Genomic DNA, 8,382 nt, shown 5'->3' on the forward strand with positions numbered 1-8,382 from the left:
AGTCATAAGGTGAAGCACATGAAGGAACCTCAGGAAGCACCATAATAAAACACAGTAGGAAGGAGTGCTCTGCAGTTGTATTTGGAACCATCCCCTGCTTTTACATCAAAGCAACACTGAGGTAGCAGAATGATGAAACAGACCCATAGGCCAAATTAACTCACTGTGTAGATGATAACTGCTCTTTCTGCCCCAGCAGAGAATAAACTCTTGGCCTTTATCTAACTAAGCTTTCCCACCACTTTCACACAGTGAACCACAAGATAATTACATACACCACAATATATACACCCTGCCAAAGTAAGTACGTATACCGCTGCAGCTGCAGAGCATGGGAGTTGACAAGCTTGTATAGGATTTTTAAGGTTGTGCCAGGGCTTCTGCGAACCACTGTAGGGTGTCTGGCTCTGGGGCTGTTTTCCAGACAGCAACTGGTGCATTGTCTATGTGGCTCCAACTCCTACCACAACCTGAGCCAAAAGAGCATGGTGAGAGGCTTCAGGCCTTCAGAAAGCAGAAGGAGGATGCCAGCAAGAACACATAACCTTGCGCAGGTACAGATAATTCACCACCTCTTCTCCAGCTTCCTTATTGCCGTATCCAATCAAACACTTGGACTTCAGATAGCAATGCCAGGATTCTTCACCAGGACTTTGCCTTTTACCTTGACTAAGTCAGCTGCAAAATATTCCTGCGTGGTGCCCAGTATATCTGCTGTTTGCATGAAGCAGATGAATATAATGATATTAAATTGAAGACCAAGGCTGTTTTGCAGAGTGCTGGAATAGGTGCATACTACCCAAAAGCCAAAGTATGGTGTGTATCCACAAGCATTTGCTGAAGAGCAGGAGTAAGTGAGCATCACAGCCCAGGAAGAAGCGGGTTTCAGCTCAATCAGTTCACAGGCCAGGCAATGGCTTATTTATAGAAATTTCCTGTGGGCTTTGGTGTACATGTGGGTGCTTGACAAGAATGTGGATCAGACAAAAGTGGGTAAGGTCAGCCTGTTATGGGAAGACAAATAGGAAGACGATTTTCAATTAAAGTCCAGCACACTCTTTCAGGCAAAATATGTCAGGCCAGGCAGACCACCTGCTCCTGCTGCAGCCTGGAGGCACTCTGATGAGCCAGCTGTGACCAACATCACCTCTGCTAAAGCAGAAGCTGAGGCTAGATTAGAAACAGAAATGTCACCAGCAGGAACCAGGCACAGATCTTTCAGCACTGACAAGCAATACTGCGGATGGGTCTCATGTCCCTAGTGTATGTCTGCTAATGCCAGCACCAAGGTGAGGGTGTCAGTATTTTGTGCAGTTAGGAAAGCCTCCCTGCCAGACTGGAACCTCTGCTTCAAGATTATCAAGTGAAATTTAGCTAGAGAGTGATGACATGTAAAAGGTTGCTGGACATCAAATAGAGAACCATATTGGCCCAGTCATCAGCCTCCATGAGAAAGACAATTTAGATGGCAAGGGACTTTAAAGTCTTTACATTTGTTTACCTAAATTTAGCTGTTAGGTTAATGTGAGGGGAAGTGGGTGAGCTGGTGGGAACTGCAGAGTGAGATGTAGTTGCTCAAACATAAAACAGGCGGTTAGTTCACCTGAGGTCAATCTGGATTATTTCTGCAAAAAGCCGTGTAATCAGCATACTTGTATTATTAGGCATATACCAACACTTAGAAATTAGAGGTGAAAAATTTTGACAGACAACCCTAAAATTTATAAACAGATTATTTATTTTAAATATATAAACTTATAAACTAGGAAGAGAGATTGAGATGCTATCCAACACATAGGAGAGCCTACTATGTCGCAGAATTTACACAGATGCCCTGCAGTGGGAATGGCTCTGAAAGAATATCCTTAGTTGGTCCCACAAATCCTAGTCAATGAATCATTATGTGTGTCAACACCATTACTATTTGCATAAAGCTGCCATTGTTTTTTTTGCAACCTCAGAACTATCATTATAATAAAATGGACTGTCTGTAGAAATCACATAAGGATGCATTTAAGATGATGACTAGGAGGTACATGTTTACAGGCATTTGCAAGAATTCATGCATTCTCATTTCTTTAAAAAAAAAGTAATATCTGTTAAATCTGGGAAGACTATCTCTGTTCAAAATGTATAGCTGTGCACTACTGTAACGATTTGTATTTGTAATATGCTATGTAATGCAATATAGCTGGGAGAAAATTCAAAACAAGTACCACAATTGGTTCAAAGCAAACAGGCTTATGCAACAATAGGTACCTCCAGATTTGGGGCTGCAGGCCACCTAAAATGTATTTTCAGACTTCATACTTTCCCTATCTGGCATACTTAACAAGGGGGCATCTGGAAATAAGTGTCAGTGCAATTACCAATATCCTAATCTATGAAAATACTTTTTGGAGGACATAGAGTCCCTTACTGCGTTTGATACCATTACATGGTCATGCATTCTGATTTTGAATGAGTTGAATGAGAGGATGGCTTCAATGAATTGCAGATATGTCTGTAATTTCAGTAACAGTTTCCGTGTCATGTTGTTCTTGATATTTATTTTATCTGGATTTCTGAAACAGCATGAGCAGTACTAAAATGAAGCAACAGCTACATTTAATTATGGCATGGTTGATGTATCTGCAAAGGATGTTAACAAAATTTTGCTGGTTTGTTGTTTTTTGGTGGTTTGTTTTTTTTTTTAATACTTGCAGAGAGAACATCATTTCCTCTGCTTTTTTGTTTAACATTCTTCCACTGATTTTTCAACTGCTTAAAGGAAGCATAGTCTTGCAGCACGCAAAGAGTTGTGGTCAATGGCTCGATGTCCGGCTGGATGCCAGTAACAAGTGGTGTCCCTCAGGGATCGGTGTTGAGACCGGTCTTGTTCAACATCTTTGTCGGTGACATGGACAGTGGGATTGAGTGCGCCCTCAGCAAGTTTGCCGATGACACCAAGCTGTGTGGTTCGGTTGATACGCCGGAGGGAAGGGATGCCAACCAGAGGGACCTTGACACGCTTGTGAGGTGGGCTGATGCCAACCTGATGATGTTTAACCATGCCAAGAGCAAGGTCCTCCACCTGGGTCGAAGCAATCCCAGGCACGGCTACAGGTTGGGCAAAGAAGAGATTCAGAGCAGCCCTGCAGAGAAGGACTTGGGGGTGTTGGTCGATGAGAAAATGAACATGAGCCTGCAGTGTGCGCTCGCAGCCCAGAAAGCCAACTGCATCCTGGGCTGCATCAAAAGGAGCGTGACCCTCAGGTCAAAGGAGGTGATCCTGCCCTTCTACTCTGCTCTCGTGAGACCTCACTTGGAGTATTGTGTGCGGTTGTGGTGTCCTCAACATAAAAAGGCCATGGAAGTGTTGGAAGAAGTCCAGAGGAGGGCCACGAGGATGATCAGGGGACTGGAGCACCTCCCCTATGACGATAGGCTGAGCAAGTTGGGGCTGTTCAGCCTGGAGAAGAGAAGGCTGCGTGGAGACCTCATAGCAGCCTTGCAGTATCTGAAGGGGGCCTACAAGGATGCTGGGGAAGGACTATTCATCAGGGACTGTAGTTTCAGGACAAGGGGTAATGGGTTCAAACTTAAACAGGGGAAGTTTAGATTGGATCTAAGGAAGAAATTCTTTACTGAATTGGTGGTGAGGCACTGGAATGGGTTGCCCAGGGAGGAGTGCCTCATCCTTGCTGGTGTTCCAGGTTGCCCAGAGAAGTGAGTGCTTCATCCTTGGCGGTGTTCAAGGCCAGGTTGGATGAGGCCTTGGGTGTCATGGTTTAGTGTGAGGTGTCCCTGCCGATGGCAGTGGGGGTTGGAGCTAGATGATCTTAAGGTCCTTTCCAACGCTAACTGTTCTATGATTCTATGAAAATATCAAGTTCTACAAAATAGCTAGTTAGTCGCATCTTATTGTTGCTGGTCCTGGATTGTAAATGCAGGCAATTCTAAAAAAAAATATTCCCTTTGTACATTAACAAACGTTATTTTCAGGAGTTTCAGCCGTGCGTTTTTTCTGCGAGCTTCTTGTAAACATTCCCACTAACAGAAGCTGGTCAGAGGGTACTTGAAGAAAATAAACGGAAATAGAAATAGAATATGGCCACAGCTGAACAGAATTCACTTAAGTATTCAGAATACTATTAATAGAAAGTACAGGCAAAATCTCTTCAGCTCTAAGATCTGGATGACTTGAGTAAAAATTAAATCCTACTTTGAAATAAAATTCATTAAAGTTACCACAGTATTTTGGGACCTTGTGTCAGTTATTCCAGAAATCCAATTTACTGCAGATATATTGGAGGTTCACAGAAGAGGTAAACAGTTGCTGTGATGAAAAATGCTACTGGAGTAACTAGGTAGAGGATAGAAAATTTATTTGTTCATATTATTTGCTTTAGGATATTAATTTTGTGCCCAAATTTAAACTGAGCAATAGTATTTGCATTAACTGTGCTTTAGTGCAAAAACAAATCACTTTGTTAATATGAGTTAGCAGTTTTTCTTCTTAGAGGAAATAATGAAAAGCCCTATTTCTTGGAAATATAAGCAGATGAGCCATCACCATAGCAACCAAAGAACGTATCCATTGCGTCATTCTGTCAAATGGCCCCTGCATGTGACTGCAAGCTCACATTCCTTACCTCCATCTGAAATAAGGCTTTCGTCCTGCCATCCAATAAAATCAATACTCAGTAGGATGTTTTCTGCCTGCCATAGTTTAGAAAGAGGAAGCTACTTAAAGTAGTTTTTTTGGGGGGTTTTGGTTTGTTTTCTTTTTTTTTTTTTCCTTAAAGGTGCAGCAAAGGTTGTTTATCTGTCAATATACTGAATGATAATGAAAAACAAATTAATAGAAGAGATAATTTGCTTCCATGAATGCTAGGATTCCTCTTGCTCTTTATTGTGTTTCATGAGTCAGTCATGTCTTTGTTGCAGAGAGTTATCACAGGCTTTTTGGACAGCTTCCAGCAGTCAGGCTAATTTAAACACTCTGTTTATCTACTAGAGTTATGAAAGAGGCTTTGATTTCTTCACCCCAAGGAGGAGAATCACACTGCAAACATGTTTTATAAACCAGACAGCAGGAACCAAATACAAATTACATAGTGTTAAATGATCATCCATTTCCCTTGCAAACCCTAAAGCAGGATTTTATTTTCCTATCTTCCCATCTTCAAAGATGTCACAAATGCATCTTTTCTTTCATACTCTAAAAGGTCATTTTCACCCTGTCCTCCTTTCCTCTTCATCACCCTCAGATTCCAACCTTCTTCACACCTGCCCTGCAATAAGAACCAAGACATTTGGCCACTGGTCTAATTCCCGGTCTAATTCCCAAAACGACCAGGCTGAGCTTTCCCAAATGTTATAAAACCTATGGCAACTTATGCTTGTGTGGGTTGTGCATTTTACCTCAAGAAAGTCAGCTCAGGTTCAGTCTCTGTACGCTAGATTACTACTGCAACATTCTCTGGGAGAAAAAAATGAACTCTTGCCTTCTTAGTTGGGTCTGGAGGTAGCCTTGTTACTTACCTTTTGAGGAAATGCTCTTTGCTGAGTGGTTTGTGACAAGTACCAGTGGTGCCCAAAAAAAATCTTCACTGAAATTCAAAGTTTAACTGCAGAGCGATCAGACTCCAGGATCACTTGTGTCCATGTACCAGCGTGACTGTTATCAAACATGGCACTTAGAAGATAATAAAAATTATGATGGAGAGAAGGCACCATCCCTGTGTAACACTACATTAAAGTCATGGTATGGTATACCCTCCACTAGGATGTGTGGCTCCAGAATCAGAACTTTCTCCACAATAATGCTTTGCTCAGTAAGGCTGGAGGAGGTATATAAAAACTGTGCTCTGTCTTTCTCTCTCACTTTGTTTCTCTCTTTCTCTGAAATACACGGTACATTTTAGGTTTATAAAAATGTAAAATATATTAAAATGGGCAAAAAATGTAGCAAGATTCTATACTCAAATAAATTAACAGCTATATGCAAAATTGATTTGAAAATGTTAATTTGTTATACCAGAATAATGGTCTTGAAACCTAACTAGACAACTTCTGACCGTCAGTTTCAGTTAAGATAGGTGGACTGCTAGTTTTCCAAAGCAGATTATGCAGAATTACTCCATTGAAACTGTTTCCTATAAACATGGGAAGTGAGTTGACATCCTCCTGTAAAAAGAAATCAAGCAAACCATGACCTGCACCCTTTGTTTGTTAGATGTCATTAGCAAAACCAAGAATCAATTAAAGTATGATGTCTAGCAGTTCCTTTTTTTCTTTGAAATAAACCAAAATATTTGTGTTTTAATCCTCAGCCAGAAACTTTAAGGCCTTAGGAATTTCAACTCTAAATCCAAAGAATTAATGTTTTCTCCTCATTTTTGATCTACTTAGTAGTTCCTCAGAAGATTATGACCTCATTGAGGAGTGGGAGGTAAATAACTGTTCTCATAAAAAAAAATCACCACAGCTCAAAAAATAAGGATGATAGCCTGCGTGATTTGTGCTGGCTCAGCTGCTTCACAGTAGTGTTCAAGTATAGTGCTCGCTCAGACAGGACTCTCTTATGAATTTAGTTGGACTGCTTCTAGCACCAAGTTTGATTCTCCTTAGCTGCCATCAGGCCAAGACTGCTTAGTTCAAGGTTTTTGCCAGCAGATAAGCCATATTTCTTTCCAGTCTTGAAAATTTGTCACCTGACACTACGGGGGTATTAGTCCTTCATCAGAGACATCAGCCTTATCAGTTGTCCTATTTTACAAAACCCTGTCGCTACATGCTGACCTAAACGGAGTTCCACCTGACCTCTCTGCTGACAAGTCTGGTTCAGCAGAGCCATCTTTCCTAATCTGGGGAAGTTCTGGTTCACTTGCATTAGGTCTTTCAAAGTCCAAGTGGAAGCCTGGGCTATCACTTGATCTTAGTTGTGGCTGATCATTTACTTAGTCTTCCTCAGTTTGAGTTTATGCTTGTGAACAGAGAATCTGTTTGAGTTTATGCTCATACACAAAGCACCAGTTTAAAACTGTTATCTGGTCTAAAGTAGGAAAAAAATTATATATAACCACCATCCCTTGAAGAAAGGACTGCCAGGTCATCTTTTTAATCCAAATGTTCTGTGTTTTGGGAAAGAAAAAAAAAAAAAAGAAAGAAGAAAAGAGATAAGTGGAAAAAATTATTAACATTCTGAAGGCCAAGCAGTATTTTTCTGAAATGCTTTCTGTAAGATGTGTTCCATACCGAGAACATCAACTGTTAACTTTTGATGTGTCATGTCTTTAGTTGATGTAATACTAAGAAAATGGCTCTGTGGCTGTGTTCAGAAAAATCAATATTGCAATTTGATTCAGATGTGCCATTGCTTTCCTTTTCTTCATAGAGCTATGGACATTAAATCCTATCAGCTTCCATTTGTGAGATTGCAGATTTGTATACCCATATTTAGCCTGTAGTTTATTATTGGTTTGCATTTAAAATTTGTTAGCTTCCAGTGCCCCTGCTCAAAGCTGTGGCTTTGCAGAAGCAAGTGTAAAATCTTGCAAGGTAAATGCATACTCGTGCCTGCATATCCCTTTGTATCACCCTATTAGCTTCCTTTCAAATGCTGACAGTTAGAAATCACTTGGGAAAATGTGCATATATATTTAATCTATAAGTATATAAATCCAGGAATTATTATTGTGTGAGGTGATTGGAGTTCAGAATTTACCTACTGGTATTTGTTGAAATACCTAGCAAACTTTTACATAGAACTTATTTTCTAGATTTGCATTCTTGAATTAACACCTTTCCTTTTAGAGTCTATTTTCAAGGACATATAAAGTTTACCATTAATTTTTATTTATTTATATCAATGCATTCAGAATGAAAGTGTCTTCCTCAAACTAGCCTGTTTTTGAGATAGAGGCTGAACTGCAATGCTGCATATAGGCTTGCAGGCATTCCACAACTGGAATATTTTACATGTGTTTATGTACTTTAGTGTAATTTAGTTAAAAGTATTTTGCAGCGTAAAGTTCATGCACATTAGTGGTATATATCGTGACATGTTTTAAAAGGAAAAACAACTTTTACTACTTTCAGAGAAGTTTAAGTTTACATTTAACACTTGTTACATTGTTGGCCATTGTGAAGGCATCAAAGAGCCCACAGGGTAGTCATTCGTATCTTACAGATTTCTCCTGTGACCCAGGACTGAAATGTCAGGTAGATTGCCAGAGTTAAGACTTTCATCCATCACAGGCAGTTCAAAATTTTATCTTTGTGGTTAACTATCTCCAAGCTTTTGATATAATTCACTCATTTTATAAACTTTGGCTCTGTGTCCACTGACAGTGAGACTGAGTGTGTGTATACAGCTTCTGATGGAGAATTACCAGG

This window comes from Psittacula echo, assembly GCF_963264785.1.
Source record: "Psittacula echo genome assembly, chromosome: 1".
Classification (NCBI taxonomy): Eukaryota; Metazoa; Chordata; class Aves; order Psittaciformes; family Psittacidae; genus Psittacula; species Psittacula echo.